We start from the raw sequence: 19,726 nt of genomic DNA, 5'->3' as shown, positions 1-19,726 counted from the left end.
AAATAACTTACCGCAAAAACTTATTATTGAGGGAAAAATGATTTATCATAAAGAAGTTATTATTGAGAAATTAAACAATTTTTTTCTTGATGTTGGCCCAAACCTAGCAGCGAAAATTCCAGTTGGTCAAAAAAAATTTGATTCATATCTTGCAACAACTGATTTAACTATGGAAGAACCGATTTTAACCAAAAGTGAACTACCCAGTCGGCAAATTTAGTTGTAAATGCGCATTAGAAACTCGTTTAAATACGTATCGATGTGGTATGTATGTATGCCATTTTATCGTGTCGAATACGCATTAGAAATACGCATTAGATGCGTATAAAGACAGGTATACAATACGACGCCTACTGAGTATCAAACTCGCATTTGAAACTCTTGTAAACACGTATAAAACACGATAACCAGAGAATATTCAATACAATATTTTCCTGGTATTACATGCGCATTTAAAACTTTCCAGAATACGCATTATTTCCGAATATTTGTTAGCCATTTTATCGTGTCAAACGCGCATTAAAAATAGACATCAGATGCATATAAAGACAGGTATACAATACGACGCCAACTGAGTATCAAACTCGCATTTAAACACGTATAAAACACGATAAACAGAGAATATTCAGTACAATTTTATTAACTAATATGAATTCATAACATAATGATAATGACTAGCAGTAAGCAACCCGTAATACGGGTTATGAGTTATTAAATCATTAATAATAATAAAAACACATTAATAACTTGATATATTATCTAAAAAATTAAATACAAATTTATCTATAAATGTTTTAACTTTGACTATCCCTATCAGCAACGCCATTGCTTATAGTTAACGACATAAAGACCGCATTAACATCAGTTGAGTTCTTTTTAAAATCTACACAACACAAGTACCAGAAAAGGACAGTCAAGTAAAGCCTGCAAATACCTAAAAAAGGACATGAAAAAAAAATTACAATTTTTAATTACAAAAGTACTATTTGCATTTTATTGTTAGTAGAATTAGGATAATAATAACAGAAAATATATGAACCTGTCATTTGAAAAAGGGCACAAGTCAGTGGTGTACACTGGAGTTTTAGATGTTTGAGTTTTGACACTTACAGGCATTGTGCAAACTTCAAACTTTTTTATGCTTATGCTTATATCAAAAAATAATGTTTTGCAAAGAATTGGGGTGATTGGAGCTTGGGAACAAGAAAACCCTAATTTTTGGGCCATCCCAGTCCTTAACATGGGAGCAACGAATTTATAAAATATTTTCTTCACTATTTTTATCTAAATTCATATTATATTTTATCTAAATTCATATTCATCAACAAATTTCAAGTTTCATGCAATAGTCTCTTAGTGTTCAGTTTTTATGACCCTGCAATGTTTAGAGCCCCCTCAAATTGAGGGGGGTTAAAACTTTATATGGTCTTAGTTTTTAAAAAATAAGAGATTATTGCATGAAATTTGAAATTTGTTGATGAATATAAATTTAGACAAAAATAGTAATGAAAATACTTTATAAACTTGTTGCTCCCACATTAAGGACTGGGTGGGCCCAAAAATTAGGGTTTTTTTGTTCCCAAGCTCCAATCACCCCAATTCTATGCAAAACATTATTTTTTGATATAAGCATAAATATACAAAAGTTTGGAGTTAACACAATGCCTGTAAGTGTCAAAACTCAAACATCTAAAAACCCAGTGTACACCACTGCAAGTCCATTTACTAAAACTTTTCAAAATCAACAAAAATATGATTTTTATTAAAATAATGTCTAGGTTGCTAAAGAAATTAAACAAAGAAGTAGATAAATAAAGAACGCGTATAACTTATGTATTTTTTATTTTTTATAAAGAAAACATAAATCATACAGAGATTTTTAATTCAAACTTATAAACTAACTGCTAAAAGTTTTGGACTTATGTCTTATTATCCTTTTCGACTTATGTCTTATTATCCTTTTCGAAATGACAGAATATATTCTGTCATTTCGAATATATTCTGTCTACAGAATAATTAAAAAAGATTATAAAAAGGCTAGACAACACAATGTATACATTGTTACTATAGTGTTATAATTTAAGTAATAATGCAATATAATATTAATGACGTCACTTCCCGGCTTCTGAATATTATAGTTATTAGTAACGCTATTTATTTATAATCTATTATACATACGGTTATTAGTTACGCTATTTATATACAATAGATGTTTGTAGTTCTTGTATAGCCTTTTTCTTATATTTGATAAAAGCCAAAATATACACGAAAGACTTTTTTATTATGGTTTACAATAATATTATTATTATGGTTTTACTATTATATTATGGTTTACAACAATTTTATCAAATATAAGGTAAATTTTAATATATATAAATATAAATCAGTATGGATGCAAAAATATTCAAAAAAGTACTGTGCGACGAACCAAACGAAGAAGACCATATATACTGGAAAAAAATGCTATCAATTTACCTAGATAAAGCCACAATCCCAGAGGATTGTAAACTTCAAGTCTTATTCGTTCTATGCGGAGTGAAGGCTTTTACGATAATTCGGGATGTTACATCATACGACGATGCAATCAAAATTCTTGATAACAAGTATCAAAAACGATCGACAGCGATCATGATGCGCCATAAACTTCGCTCTTTTAAGCAAAAAGAAGGGGAATCGATTGAAAGCTTTATGAGTAACTTAAAACAATTTTCCAGAAAATGTCCAACAGAACCTCTGACAGCAGATCAACATAGTAACCTTCTAATATGTGATGCCTTTATAGCTGGTATCCGCTCACCTTCTATTCGTCAACGACTGCTTGAAGCTACAGATGACAATCTAGAGTCACTTTATAAAACAGCTCTTACGATGGAATTGGCCACCGAAGATGCCCTTAATTTGACAACAACCATAACAGCTACTACCACACTACCAACTTTTGCAGCAAGTCGTAATATTACCAAATCTCCCTGTTTTTGGTGTGGTAACGATCCACACTCAAAAATCAAATGCCCTGCACGAAATTCTACATGTACACATTGTCATAGAAAGGGCCACTGGGCAACTGTCTGTCTTTCTAAGAAAGAAAACAAAACTTATACCAAAGCAGCAGTTGTTAAAGAATATAACGAAATTGCAGATAACAAAAGGATGATAACACAATAATATCTACGGTCGGAGCAGCAATTGACTCACCTGATAGACTAATTAACGTCACCATAAACGAAAATCTAACATATGCACTGTTAGATACTGGGTCCGACAAAACATTTATTACATCAAAACTTCTTCGACAATGGAAATTTTCATACGATACTCAATCTACCTCAAAGGTATCACTGGCAGACAACTCGACATTAAAAGTTAAAGGTATCTTCCATGGTTCATTATTATTGGCTAGAGAAAAACTAAAAGTACAATTTCTCGTTGTAGACGACTTGGTAGCACCAGTAATTATAGGAATGGACGTGTTAACATGTCATTCCTCAATTACCATTAATTTTAAAGGAAACAAAGAGCCTCTAAAATTCTGTTTAGCAACAAAAAGTATGAAATGTTCAACATACGCCTTAATTCCTGGAATCGATATTAACAAAATAAAACCGGTAGCTACAACCTCACGACGTATTCCCAAAAATATCTCCGTCATAACAGATGAAATAAACCGCTTACTAAAAAAAGACATAATTCAAGTAAGCCGCAGCCCTTGGCGAGCTCAATGTTTTGTAGTATCAACAGGAAATAAAATCGCCTCGTGATCGATTATTCGAATACAATTAATATACACACTCCGCTCGATTCATATCCTACACCACGAATCGATGACTTAATACTTAAAATAGCAGTCCATAAAATTTTTAGCACAATTGATCTCAAATCGGCGTATCATCAAGTGAGAATAAGACCTGAAGATTACAAACTAACCGCATTTGAAGCCAATGGCAAATTATTTGAGTTCAAGCGCTTACCCTTTGGATGTACAAACGCAGTACCAATCTTCCAAAAAGTAATGAATGAATTCATTCAGGATAATAAACTTGAAAACACATACGCTTATCTCGACGATATAATTATTGGTGGAAAAGATGCCCAAGAGCACGATAAAAATCTTAGTCGCTTTCTACACGCAGCTAAAATCGCCAACATTGAGATAAACGAAGAAAAGAGTAACTTTAAAAAAACTCATATCGAATTCTTAGGCCACATTATTGAAAATGGAACTATAAAGCCAGACCCAAAAAGATACGAAGCACTGATAAATATGCCTGAGCCAAGATCGTTAAAAGAGCTAAACCGAATGATAGGTTTATTTTCTTATTACGCTAAGTGGATACACAATTGCACAGCATTAACTCTCCCACTTACCCAAGCAAGAGACAATTTTCCAACAAAGGGTTTAAACCCACATGCCAAAGAAGCAATAAAAATACTCAAAAATAAACTTGTAGAAGCTTGTCTAGCCTCCCCTAATTTAAAAGTTTCATTAACAATAGAAACTGATGCCTCCGACTCAGCACTCGGAGGAACACTATTACAACTTGGCAGGCCAGTTGCCTTCTTTTCAAGAACATTAACTAATACCGAAAGGAAGCATGCGATAGTTGAAAAAGAAGTGGCTGCCATAGTGGAGTGCTGTAGAAGATGGAGGCATTTGATTAACTCAGTACACTATACTAATATAATAACCGACCAAAGATCCATTTCCCTTATTTTCAATAAACAGAATGCAACAAAAATAAAAAATAAAAAATTAACTCGATGGCGTTTAGAATTAGCTGATATTATTTATACAATCTCATACAGGCCGGGGAACCAAAACATTGTAGCAGATGCCCTTTCAAGATGTTGCTCGATTGTAAATAACACTAAAGCGTTTTATAGTATCCATTCCCAGCTATGACATCCCGGAGTTACAAGAATGATACATTACTGCAAAACCAGAAATCTGCCATACTCCACCGCAGAAATCAAACAATTAACAAACCAATGTACAACTTGCAATGAACTCAAACCACGTTTTTATAAACTCCCCACAGGTCGTCTCATTCAGGCAACAAGGCCTTGGGAACGCTTATCGATGGACTTTGTTGGACCTTTACAATCCACTACAACAAACAAATACATTATCGTGGTGGTTGACGAGTACTCACGCTATCCATTTGCTTTCCCCTGTCAAGACATATCAGCTGAAACTGTTATACGACACCTTCTTAGCCTCTTTTCATTATTTGGTGCACCATCATCTATTCATACAGATCGTGGAACTCAGTTCGAAAGCTTAAAAATTAAAGTTTTTCTAGAAAAAAACGGAGTAATTAAAACTAGAACCACTCCTTACCATCCCTAAGGCAATGGTCAGTGTGAACGAATATACGGAACAATACTAAAAGCTGTTAGTCTAGCTCTGAAAACCTTAAGTCTAGGAAAAGAGAAATGGGAAATAGTATTGCAAATGGCTTTGTCCTCCATAAGAGGACTTTTGTGTGCCGTCACTAACGAAACACCCCATCAGAGGATGATGAACTTTCAACGCTCATCAATAATAGGCACTGTTTTACCTAACTTCTTATTAGAACAGGATTCCACAATCCTTTACAGACGTCAAGTACGAATGAAAGGAGATCCACTCGTTGACAGAGTTCAACTGCTAGAAACAATATCGCCCCACTACGCTCGAATAAAATTTCAAAATGGAAAAATTGATACTGTTTCAACAAAAGACCTCGCCCCACTAGAAGACCTAAATCCCCCAACAGAATCAGTCCAACAACAATCCGGTGATTTGAACATTGAACAGATTGAACAATCAACAATACCAGCAATTCAATAAACAGAAACCAAGAAGAACTAAACGAAACCAACGAAGTAACTTCAAGCCAATTAGTTGAGAATTCAATTATAGATAGTATCCCTTGTAATCAGGCACCTACAACAGCAGTACCTAGTCAGCCTATGCAGATTGTTACTACTCCCGAGAATCTTACTAACATACCCTGTTATAATTTAAGTATTAATGCAATATAATATTAATGACGTCACTTCCCGGCTTCTGAATATTATAGTTATTAGTAACGCTATTTATATATAATCTATTATACATACGGTTATTAGTTACGCTATTTATATACGATAGATGTTTGTAGTTCTTGTATAGTCTTTATCTTATATTTGATAAAAGCCAAAATATACACGAAAGACTTTTTTATTATGGTTTACAATAATATTATTATTATGATTTTACTATTATATTATGGTTTACAACATATAGTAACGCTGGCAAATAACACCACAACTTAATAAGATATTTTATTAACTTAAATACTTGGACTAAAAAGATTTTATTTATTTCAATATTTGAACAATCAAGGGACAATTATAGTTAAACAATTTGAGCAACTATATCATAAAATAGCAAGAAACTCGTAAAATATTTCTTATAAATGGTCATTATCATTTTTGGTTTTAAGAAATACGTAAGAGCTCAGTAATTACATAAGTTTTATTAAATCTCCCTCTCATCTGAGAGAGAGAGAGAGAGAGAGAGAGAGAGAGAGAGAGAGAGAGAGAGAGAGAGAGAGAAAGTAAGTGCTTCCAAAGCAGCATGTTAACAAATGTAAAAAAGCACAGAATAAATAGTAGTAACTGGTTTTATTATGTTACCAGTAAACAAAATTATTTTTACCTTGATTGAAAGCTTATTTCCAGCATTTCTTAATTAAGCTCCAGCTTCTCTTTAACTATTGACTAATGATTAATAGAGTAAATTTCACATCATACTAAATTTACAAAATTAAAACCATGTTTCAACAGTTAGCTAACTAATCAAAAGATGACAAAGGGAAGACAAACTAAAAAAAAAAGAAAAAAGAACATATTTATGATAGAAATTAAAAAGAAAAAATAAAGTTATTTGGATTTAAAAGTGTTAATTGTTACTATAAATAGTTAAACTCATACTTTGCTTTGTTCTGAATTGTCTAAAGTAAAATCAAATTAACAGACATTAACACTGCTTGACACTGAATTCTGTCAAGTAAGTTTTCTGCACGCCGAGTTGCATTTCTTACATTTCAACAACGATTAGTTTCATCCTGCCTAGATCTATTTATTTGACAACTATTTTCAAGTTGCATATTAGCATTTTACATTAAAAACTTCGTTGAGCCTTATACTGTCTATTTCAATTTCACTGTTATCATTAAACATATTACCAGTAATCTAACTGTTGTTACAATTGAATAAATGAACGTAAAAGAATCTTACAAATTGTGATCTTTTCTAATCAAAGACTTTATTTAAACTTAAGATTTATTGAAATCCATATCTTTTTATATGTTTATATACATAAGTCGTTTATCAAAAATATTAAACAATATTTATTTACATCAATTATTTTTAATTTAACAAAGAATCTACAATGCACAAAATTATTTTTACCTTAATGAACAAAAATAATAAATGCACAATCTTGTATAAAAAATTTATGCAATGTCAGTCAGTATATTTTACTCTAAAGTGTATATATATATATATATATATATATATATATATATATATATATATATATATATATATATATATAAATATACTGAAATATAGGAATTTAAGTTTATAAACATTCGTGTCAACAAATTACAGTCAGTTTTCCATGTTAAATGCACAAAATATATATCTAATATAATATATATCAAATATAAAATAAAACAAAATAGTAAACTTACTCAAACCAGTATCAGTTACACCGTGTGAAGTAAATAAAAAAAACTTCAGTTCTTTTCAATCACTCTAAAAAATAACTTTCAGCTCTTTCCAATAGCAATAAAAAATAAAACAAAACTCGCTTAGCTGAGTTGCCTAGTTTATAAGAATCTGAAAACAGATAAGTAAAAAACCAAGAACAAACAAACATTTATTTGTTAGAACTACTATATTTAAACAAATTAAATTAACCAAAGAATAACACCAATTCTCCTTGAAAGCTAAAAAAAATTTTCAGCTCAAATTTGCTTGCAGACCTTGCTTGTAAAATAAAATGTGAATAAGAAACACATTTAGAAAAGCCTAGAAAAAATTCATAGAAATTTACATACATTTGTTCTTCTATATTGCATAAATCCATCATATGATAAATCTGAAATGAAAAAATGTAATGGATAAGTAAATACAAAGAAAAACATCAAATATGAATCGAAAATCAATATATCTGATAGAGATAAGATGTCATGATAAGAGAGTAGTAGTTATTAAATATTGTTATTTCATGTTAGCTTTTAGAAAGCAAATCATGTTGGTACTTCATGGTTCTAAAAATTCAAATTAAGGTATAAACAAAATGTATATACGGCAAAATGATTTTTCTTGAGTGGCTTTTAGTGAATGATTAAAAGCAATGAGTTTCAATAATAAAACCACTTATAATTTTTAACAATAGACACCAACATAAAGGTAAGCCAAATGTAATAACATTAGTAACATAAATAACAACTTTACGCAAAATCTTGCTCAACACGTTTGCCAAATCACACACTTTGAAAACATGGAAACAACATAATATAAACATAATATAAACTATAAAACACAATACATTTATTTAACTTTATATAACATATATGAACACCTCATATAATATTTATATACACAATAGATACATTTTATAGTATTTTAATGACACATTTATAAAACAATTACATAACAGTGTTATGTAATTGTGATTATTACATATGTGTTATTAATACATATTACCACATACATATATTTATCAAAAACTTTTTAACTTTGAACATAATATAAACATATATGCAAACTATAAACATATATAACTTGAATTGCGCGAACAAAAAATTTAAAAATGACATGAAAAAATCTAAAAAGATTCATATATATATTCATATATAAAAACATATATCTCGTAATAAAATATCAAATTATAATCATATTTAATTTAAATCAAATACTTATTGAATAAAGAACAAAAAACAGATAGAAGAACTGCAATCCTTATAACAAAACTTAACGTTTAGCAACAATAAAATGTCAGTGTTGGCTCGAAGTTTTAAATTATTTTTCTAAATTTTTTAAAACAGTAAAAAAAAAAAAAGGTAATAGTATAACAGAAATGTTAATAAAATAATAATCAACATAATAAAATTAGCAAGTTATGAAATGATAGGATTTATAATATATTTGAATTATATTAATTTAGGACTTCATAAAACTAAATAAATTTAAAAGTAGTAATAAATATTTTTATGATAAAGTTTTAGTAACTTTTTTAGTACAAAAAAGTATTGTAACTGTATTGGAGATATGCGATACTGCTTAAGCAGAACGATATCTCTTCATACAACTTTTCATGTATTCCTGACTATTCCTTTTCATTCCAGACTAACTTTTTACTAAATTTCTCAAGAGAAAACTTTTTAATTTAAATTTTGCTTTCACAATATCGAAGTTCGAGGGGGAGGCAAAAGAAAAAAGAAGTACTTTTAAAACGAATTTTAAATTTGTTTTAAAGTTACTACTTTGAAAAAAATATTATTTTGTCACAACAAAGTTGATAACATTTTTCGCAAAAAACAATCTGGTACTTAATCACATGAGACAATGGATTCCCTACCATACGATAGCAGCTATCCTCCAGGTTCGTTAATTAATAATTTTAATCACGAAAATAAGATTTTCGTTTTTCAGTTATATTTTGATATTTGATCAAAATCGGGTACGATATCGTATCCGATTTTAATAAAATATTAAATAATACGTATTTTTTACAAATAAGTGGTATTGAACTCGAATTCGGAACTTAAAACTAAATGCGTATTTTTCTGGTATCAACGGCGGTATGTTATACGTGATCAATACTCCGAGTATTTACAATACTAGATATGCCGACTGGGTACATACTGCCTTTAATAGTCTGAAAAAAAATAAAAGTGCTGGTATAGATCAAATTAATGTTAATGTAATTAAATCTGTTTTTGATATTATCGAACCCTCATTATTCCATATTTTTAATCACTTCCTTAAATCAGGTCATATTCCAGATAAACTAAAAATTGCAAAAATAACACCTATTTTCAAATCTGGCGATGAGACCAATATTTTAAACTACAGACCAATCTCAGTTTTACCCTGCTTTTCTAAACTAATTGAACGCATTATTTACAACAGACTTTATAAATATCTATCTGAAAATAAGATTTTATATAAAAATCAATACGGTTTTAAAAAAAATCATCCTACTAACCATGCAATAATTGAATTCGTTAAGCATATATCAAATGGATTTAATAGTGATTGCTATACAATAGGGGTTTTTATTGATTTATCCAAAGCTTTCGACACAGTAAATCATGAAATTCTTTTGAAAAAATTAGAAAACTATGGTGTTAAAATCCAAAGTTTACTTTGGTTTAAATCATACTTAACTAACAGAAAGCAATTTGTACTTAAAGAAACAAAAGACTCAAAAAACAACTTAATAACTTGTGGAGTACCCCAAGGTTCTATTTTGGGACCATTATTGTTCTTACTTTATATAAATGACTTATATTTATCATCAAAAGTATTAAATACTATCTTATTTGCAGATGACACTAATTTGTTTTAATCTCACAAAGATATTACTGTTCTTTTTAAAATATTTAACGAAGAATTAGATAAGATCAACGAGTGGTTTATAAGTAACCGACTATCATTAAATGTAGAGAAAACAAAATTTATCCTATTCCATAAACCTAGTAAAGCCGAGAATATTCCTCTTAAACTACCTAATCTTTTAAACAATAATAAAATAATTAAAAGGGAATTGACTAAAAAATTGACTTAGATGAAAAATTGTCATGGAAATTTCATATTAAACATATTGAAGGTAAGATCTCAAAAAATATTGCCATGTTATACCGAACAAAACCTTTTTTTAATAACGAGTCTTTAAAAAATTTATATTTTTCGTTTATACACAGTTATCTTTCATACTGTAACATTTCCTAGGGTAGCACTAATCACACCAAACTCAAAAAAATTTATATTAAACAAAAACATGCTAGCAGGATAGTATTTGGGGCAAATAGAAAAACACAATGCGAACCTCTCTTACGTCAGCTTGGAGCTTTAAATATTTAAAAGCTTAATATTCATCAAGTAATGTTATTTATGTTTAAAACAAAACTTGGGTTTTCTCCAGTAACATTTCAATCCTACTTTAATGAAATCTCCCACAAATATCCAACCAAATTTTCAGTGAATAACTTTGTGGTTCCCATAAACCTCCTTAAATTAAGTTCGTACCAAATTCAATATTGGGGACCTTTAGTTTGGAAAAAATTTCTTCCAATCTTTAGTAAAAAACAAAACTTCGTTTTAAACTGCACTTTGCAAAGTTTTAAGGATGATTCAAAACGGTATTTACTGAACATGGAATTCGATATATTAGATTTCAAATACCTTTTTTGAAAACAATTTAAAGGTTTGGACTGAATCGCTTGAAATTAAATTAAATCTTTATCACTTTCTTTAACTTTTGTTAAAATGGTTTCTAACCATTAGTATAAAAGATAACGAAAATAAAATTGTCTTTTTCGTTCATATTTTTGATGTTATTAAATAATCAGCCCAAATACTTATGTTTACATATATTGCTTTTTTTTTTTTTTAATTAAACAACGCATTTTTTGTTTGTGTTTTTATAACTTACATGATTTTCTGTCGTTTTTACTATTTTATTTTTAAAACTATTCTGCTGGAAGATTGTTAGCAACAAATTATTTTATTGCTGAAGTATTTGATTTCTTTTTGTTTTTGTATTTATACTGTCTTTTTGTCTTTTATCATTTATTGTGCATGTAAATTTTTGTGTGACGGGGCTCGGTGATAAGACAACCTGTCTTCTTCTTGCTCCAGCCAGGATTTTTTTTTTATTGTAATTTCTTTTTTGTAATATTTATCAACGGCGAAATAAAAAAAAAATAAAAAAAAATGTGCTAAACCTAGAGAAAGCTGTTGTTGACAACAACTAATTACGGCGAATTCTCCGTGGAGTAAAAAAAGGTGGTGGAAAAGTGAAGAAACATGTGAAGAAAACTTCCGAAATTCAATTAGATCATCTTAAGGACTTTTCGACAAGACAAATCAGTTAATGCAAGCTTTGGACATCTATCAGTTGAAGGAAAACGGAAACAAAAGAGCAGAAACAGAGCTTTAAACAATGCGCATATTGTAAAATCTTTTGAGCGAAAAGCCGCAAACAAATTTTCGGAAGTTCATATTGCTGTTTCACCCGAAGAAGGGCTGGGCCTGAAAAGAAGTGCAAAATTATCGAACATGGGAATGACAAAGGTGAATTCTTTCGCTATAAAAAAGTTTGAAAGACCGATTTTGTCAAAAAAAATTTGCTCGAAAAAACAAGGAAAGATCTTGAGCAAATGATTAGCTTCAAAGAGAAAATAGCTGGAGGTTTTGTGCTGGACGAAGTTGGACGAAGTTTTTAGGAGAGAATTTCTCGCTTAGAGCTGAACGACCGAGAGAGTAAGCAAGTTTTGCTTTCTGTTCACAAGGGGAATGGAAGAGTAACAGCAACTGTTGCATTTATATTTTGCTACAAACTGTCATCGTACTATAATGCTCTACCCATTCAGTGCTGGACCGGATCGGATGCTTACACTTTTCTGAAAGATCACAAATTCAGCACTCAATACGAAACCTTAGTTTATGCTGGATTTACGGTTTATCTAGGCGGTGATTTATCTTATTTTACGACTAATTATGGACTCAGTTGTAGTATAATTTATCCATGTTTCTTCTGACAGAAATCATTTGAAAAGGGAAGTCAAACATGCCCTAATTTGATCGATTTTACAAAGTATCTAGCTCGGTATGAAACTTTTGAAGTTTTTGTTAAGAATCAAAAGCTTGTTGCGAGGAAAAGCTAATTGCTTGATGTCCCAAAGGAGTTAATTATTCCTCCAATTCTACATTGCAAAATAAAATTTGGGAATGTGTTATTTAAAAAGTTTCAAGATAACGAGAAAGATTCGAAATTCTTTCCAGAAATAGTGCAAAGATGGAACCTTAACGTGGATAAGAAGGCTGAGGATATTGTCTACTCAAAATTTCATGGGAACGATGTAAAGAGATTGTGTGAATCTCTTCCCGATTTCGCCACAATTCTACTCTCTGATCACTCTATACAAATACTTCCAGTACTGAGAGAGTTTGATAAGTGGTCGAAACTGTTTTTTCAACAAAAGTGAATATTTCTTCTGAGGAAGCTGCTGTAATCGCATGCAAAGTGGTTCATTCTGCGTCTAGAGATTGTTGTTTGACAGCTACCCTAGCCACTGGTTTTGAAACGGTTGGCGGTTTTGGGGCAAGCCCTTTAATTCATATGATGGTGATGCATCTCGGATTTTTTGTGCACAAAAATAAGTTTATCGGAGCATGAAGAGGATCTGAAGAAGGAATAGAAAGTTTTCACAGTAAATTATCGAACGATTATTGAACGATTATCGAACGATTATTGACTCGGCATAATTGTCCGGAGATAATCGGTTGAAGAATGCCCTAAAATGGATGTGTATTGATGTTTTTTTATCAGATTCCGGTCTAATTTTGTAATATTTTAGACAATCGATTTCGATGTTTCTTATTTCTTAATGATGTAGTTGATAAACTTGTTGTTTAAATTACAGTGGCATCTTTGTTTTGAAACATACAAAAAATTCAGATATACCGCTTTGTAGAGCGTTCACTCCTCTTCAACTTAGTAATACATCGTGTTATATATAATTCAGCTACTTTTCGAGATAATCCAGAAAAACTTTTTTGGCCTTTCTTAGCCATTCTATAAGGTACAATTTCGGAACGTGATGACTTTTTTTTGGACGATCTAAATTTTTTGAAACTTTAACATTTTCTTAGCTGGATAGTGCCTAAAAGATTGTGGGAATCATTTTTTCATTTTTACGAAATTTTTTTTTTACACTACGGCGGACTCGTTGCGCAATGACATAAAAACGACTATTGCTAAAAAAATTATAAAGATTTAGTAAATATATTAATATAATCATAACTGTTATAATATAATAATTAAAATATATTGCAAATATTATGACCAAATAAATAAATACAATGTAAAAAGAAAAACACTGAGAAAATCAAAACAAAACAAAAATTACAACAAACATTACAAAAAATTACCTTTAGCAAAAAAAAACAAAAAAAACTTAAGATTAAAAATAATAATAATAATACACGTAAAATAAAACATATATAATAAATGGCTAAAAAGAAAATAAAAACAAATAATATATAACTGTATAAAAAATTTATATATCACTAAAAATAAATAACTAAAAAAAAACAATAAATGACTAACAAAAAATAATAAGTAAAACTATATACGCTTAAAAACTGATGAAAAATCAATAAATAATAAAATAAATAATCCTAATAAATATATGAAAGAAAACTAAAGAAATATATGAAAAAATAATAAAAATCTTGATTTGCCGATCGAGGTTCCGATGTTTGCATGGTTTTTTTTTCTTTCTTTGCCATTCTTTTTATATATTTCGTTCATTAACGTTTTTTTTAACTTCTATTTTCATTACTTATTTACTTATTTTTTTAGCTATTTTTTTTTTTTCTTCTTTTAAAACATTTGTTTGTACTTCATTTTTGTTGATCTTATTTTTCGTTTAATTTATAAATGTTTTTTTTTCTCTTATAATCTTTTCCTTTCAAAAAGTTATTTTCAACCGTTTGAAAAAAGCGTCCACCATTTGCGATGTCATTGCAAAGAGCCAATGAATTGATCGAGCTGATGATGCTGGTAACCATAATCCAGCAAAATCAAATCAAATTAAATGTATTCTGAAATAGATTTTACATTTCATGGAATATTTACATATAGTACAAATACTAATTTTAAGTAAACACCATAATAAGAAACTAAAACACCAAACTAAAAACCTAAAAAAAAAAAAACAACGTAACCCTAACCCTAACCCTGACGTACAATACTTAAACGAAAAACTTTATGGAATAATAATTAAGTAAAAGGTTTAGTAAATTTAGGACACAATAACAATTTTCTAATAATTTCTAATAATAAATTATTATTTGTAGTAAGAGAGTTAAATTTTTTTATTAAATATATATATAAATATATATATATATTAAAAAATGTAATTGAATATAATTAAAAAGTCTTTTTAATTACATTCGAGAATTGGAGTTTTATGCCAATAAACGAATATTAAGTTATATGGTTAAATATACAATTGATGGCATAAAAAATTTTTTTGTTTTTCTTTGTAGACAAACAAAATTATCTGTACTTGCTTTTTTATGTGAGCATATGTATTTTCTGAATCGTACCTCCAATTGATTCGTTTAAAACCTATTTAAGTTCATCGGGTGATAATTGATTATTTGACAGTGAATTAATGATAAAGAAATTGAGAAAGCTTTGTTGTTTATTTAGGTGCATCAAGAAATCCTTACGGTCTTATCTCAAAGCTTCTTCCCTAACCAATGTCGCAAAACTTGCCCAGAGGTGGGGTCTGAACCATGGATCCTTTAATTCTGAGGCATGTGCGCGACCACTGCGCCACGGCTGCATCACTGCTTTATCATCTTAAAAAAAAAACCTGGGTTTTGATAAAATGTCAGCTTATATAGTAGTTTTAAACAAAAATAACATCAACAAACTTTTGTTTAATATTTTCTTAAACTTTTTATTAAGTGAAATTTCCTGATTTAATAAAAGTAGTAAAAGTATACCCAAAAGACAAAAACAGTTCCAATATCTCAAATTATTGACCTAAATTCGAATAATCCGTTTTCTCAAAAATAGTTGAACTTGTTACGTATAATATAATATATGGTTAGTTTGAAAAAACAAACTCTTTTACCTCCAGCAACTTGGTTTCCAGAAAAATCATCAACATGCAATTACTGCGCTAGTTAACGAAATAATTTATTGGTTTGAAAAAAATTAAAAAAATATTAAAAAAAACTATTAAAAAAATATTAAAAAATGCTTATTTAAAAAAGTCTAGCCAACAATTCTGATATTACTAAGTCTAATACGTTTATTATTTTTTTGTTATTTATTTGAAATGTTAAATAATTTATATTTTGAGTTGATTTTATTTTGAGTAGCTAAAGTCACCGCACATATTTAAACCCAAATATTGATTTTTTTTAACATCTTATAGGAGTAATTGTTTGAATCTAAAACTTCCATGTTATTTTCTTCACGACAACTTTTTACTCTATTGATACTCCCTCAAAAAATATTTCTGAAACTGTGCAAACTGAGCACAATATATATTTAATATTTATGTAAATAACTATAAGTTAAGTTAAAAGAACTTTTAACACTATAATTGGATACTCCATATCCATTATTAATCAGTCTGTTTTGTTTGAAAAAGGAATATGTTTCACATATCATTACATATGTGGTGACTTAATTTTAATATCAACAAATAATTCATCAAACTTGTTGTTTAGCAAAGTTGCATTTGTATACCAGCAAGACAGATGACAGTATTTTCTTGTCAATATACTTGATGCAGATTTAGCCGACCTTAATTCTTCAAATATTATATTAAAAGGGTTTGTTGAAAGTTCCTTCCATAGCAAGTTTTCTGTTGCAATTTTTTTGTCAGTAACTAATTCATTTTTTTATTTTATTTTACGTCAGTTTGATCTAGATTTATGTATCCTTTTTCAAAATTCAAATTCTAAAACTTTATTGCAGCTTTCAAAACTTTTACTCCGTTTGCGTTGTTGGTTAATTCTACTAAAACAGGGCTGCTTAGTGCATTGTTCCTTGGTTTCTTTCAGTTTTATTTACTTTATCTAAAACTGTAAGACCATTAATCAGATTATTGTTTATATATATATATATATATATATATATATATATATATATATATATATATATATATATATATATATATATATATATATATGTATGTATGTATCCTTCCTGATGATCCAGTAATATGGTGAAACTAAAAGTTTAAGAAAAAAGTTAGATAAGTGTTTTTTACTAATTTATATATATATATATATATATATATATATATATATATATATATATATATATATATATATAAACTTTCACAACTTTCTTATATATGACTCTGTTGTCTATTGCAACATTTTTTCCCAGTAAGCACGGATACGTATAATAAACCTATTATTTATGTTTTTTACGACATGTGTTTTGAGGGTGGAAAGGAAGTCCGTATGAAGTTACTTACTCACGTTTTTTTAGGACGTGTTTTACACGCCTCAAAGAAACCTTTTTTAGAAGGTTTTTAAACGTTTATAAAAGGTGTATGATGCAATTCGCTAAAAAATTTGTGACTCGTACAAATAATGAAAAACAGATAGTTTACTGATGATTTAGCAAAGATTGTTTCTATAATTTCCAGAACGAAAAAGCTTCGTGTATACATAAAAAGTTAAAAAGGAATTTTTTTTTATTTAATAAATTAAAAATACAGAATTTATCCTTTATTTGTAAATAAATATTACAAGAAATCATCTTTCTTTTTTTCAACGGCTCGAGGAGCACGTTTTAATTGTTCACTAATGAAAGTATTGATCATTTTTGCTAAATTTACATCTGATACTATTGCAGCTAAAAAAATGAAATGATGGTAGAACAAAACACTTCATGAAACTAGTAAATGAATCTAATATTCCCTTTAACATTTTGTCATAAACAAAATTTGTTTTAACATCTTTAAAAACTTTTAAGTTAAGTAAATATTTAGCAAAAATTGCTTTACAGAGTAGGGTCTTTTTAAAAGAATGTTTGCCCTTACTTCCGGTCTTATTAAACTAGGCTTGTACACTTTTATCAAGAGTCTCGTTAATGCATTTGCTGACAAGCTGCGAAGGTGTTGATCCACCTAGTTGTTTTAAACTTTTTACCTAAATCAAAAGAGGTGTAAAAACTCAAACATGTCATAACATGGAATCAATTGATCTATTTGTCTACTTTAATATTCTTATAACTTTCCTAAACAAATTTACCCCAGGATAACGGTTTACAACCCTTAACCTGATATTTGAAAAAAAAATGTATATACGACTTTTAATTAATAAACTAGTGAAGTATTTTTATACTTATAAAGTAAGTTATTACTTTATAGTATAAACGTTTTTCATTTAATAAAGTAACTATATCGTTACCATAGCAACATGATTTTCACAGTTAGAGCACAAACAAAACAAAACAGTGAAACCAAGCCTTGTCGCCTTTATGATTTCTTAATGTATTAGACCTGGATTACAATTCAACTTTATTGAAACAACAAGTTTTATAAGTCACAACTTTATTATAATAACACTTACCAAAATCTTAAATTCTGCTTCAGTCGCCAACTTTTTTCAAAAGCATCGAACTCTTCAAGGGAATGACACTTACTAATAAAAAACAAAAAACTTTCTGGGTTAATTCTCCGTCCTAGCCTTTCTAGGGTAGCAAGAATTTCTCCTTGGGTTGACTTAACTTCTATCACCTCCATAAAAAATACGTTTTGCCAACCTAAAAGTAACAATGAAAATCGTGATGCCAGTCTACTTTATATTAGTCTACAACCCAAATGGCAAATGGACGGTAGTAACAATTGCAGTCCATTTAACATTACAACTCTTATCCCCAAAACATAGATATGAACTTAGTAAGTGCAAAAAAAAAGGTGTAGTTTTAATGGTGAAACTTTTGATTAAAAGGTGAACAAATAATATTCATGGCATGTCATGAATTTTTGTTGAGAATTGTGACTCTACTATGACATATATAATATATATGTTATAATAGATAATATCATACTTAAAAGATATTTAATATATAAAATATTACTTAAAAGATAGTTAAAATTACGTCTTTGATCCATGTACTTAAACGAAGGAGGTGGTTCTCTGTAGTTCCCGAGTAGACCGTTTCTGTTTTTAGCCTGTCTAGTTGACTCTTGGAAAGAACGGTTTGATAATAAAAAACCAGAGGAGCACTGTGGTGAAACTTACTTATGCCTTCTTTTTTTTCCTTTTTTCTGTTACACTTAAAAAAGCAAAAAAACTGCCGTAAAAATACATTTCCGTAAAAAGCTGCTTCTTTGTTTAATGCATACAATAAGATTTATAGTATTCCTGATATAGTATATACCAATATCCTTTGAAGAAACAAAAAAAGTAAAATCGTTATCTAAAAACTGTTTGCTGTAACACAAACACTCATAGTGATCTTCATCAACCAATTTTTAAAGAAACACAACACTATGCTCAGTTAAAAAACAAGAATCTTTTTTGGTGGTGGTCATTCTGTTGGTAACTTTTTTAGGTTGGCTATAATCACTAAATTCATCCAGTCTTTTACATACTCGAGCCATTGAATTTTGTTTGCTTCTTACCAGATTTTTCAATATCTGAAGATAGTTTTCAAACTAAAAGGCAGGTAACTTATCAAGCGAGACACCATAAAGCTCTACATCATCACAAATGTGTAAAAGACCTTGTACATTGTATACACAAAACAAATCACTATAAACCTCGCCAGAATTAACAAAATACTAAATAAGTCGTCGAACATTTTCCAGATTAGAATTTTTTCAAGGCATCATCACTTTCACATAATAACTTTAAATAAAACAAACAGACTTAAAAAATGCTTGTAGAAAGAGCTATCAACAACACCCTTCAA

At 29.1% G+C, this 19,726-nt stretch overlaps 1 long non-coding RNA gene across 1 annotated transcript; it reads right to left on the bottom strand.

The window, feature by feature from the left end:
- Nucleotides 1-739: 739 nt before the first annotated feature.
- On the bottom strand, nucleotides 740-7,966 carry LOC136082486 (uncharacterized). The gene is made up of 2 exons (XR_010639721.1): nucleotides 7,722-7,966; nucleotides 740-934 (listed from the first exon to the last, which is right to left on the bottom strand). It is a non-coding gene; the product is annotated as an uncharacterized LOC136082486 (long non-coding RNA).
- Between the last annotated feature and the right edge of the window lie 11,760 nt (nucleotides 7,967-19,726).

Source organism: Hydra vulgaris, chromosome 07 (genome assembly GCF_038396675.1).
Source record: "Hydra vulgaris chromosome 07, alternate assembly HydraT2T_AEP".
In the NCBI taxonomy this organism is placed as follows: domain Eukaryota; kingdom Metazoa; phylum Cnidaria; class Hydrozoa; order Anthoathecata; family Hydridae; genus Hydra; species Hydra vulgaris.
This window is presented reverse-complemented; position numbering and strand designations above follow the sequence as displayed.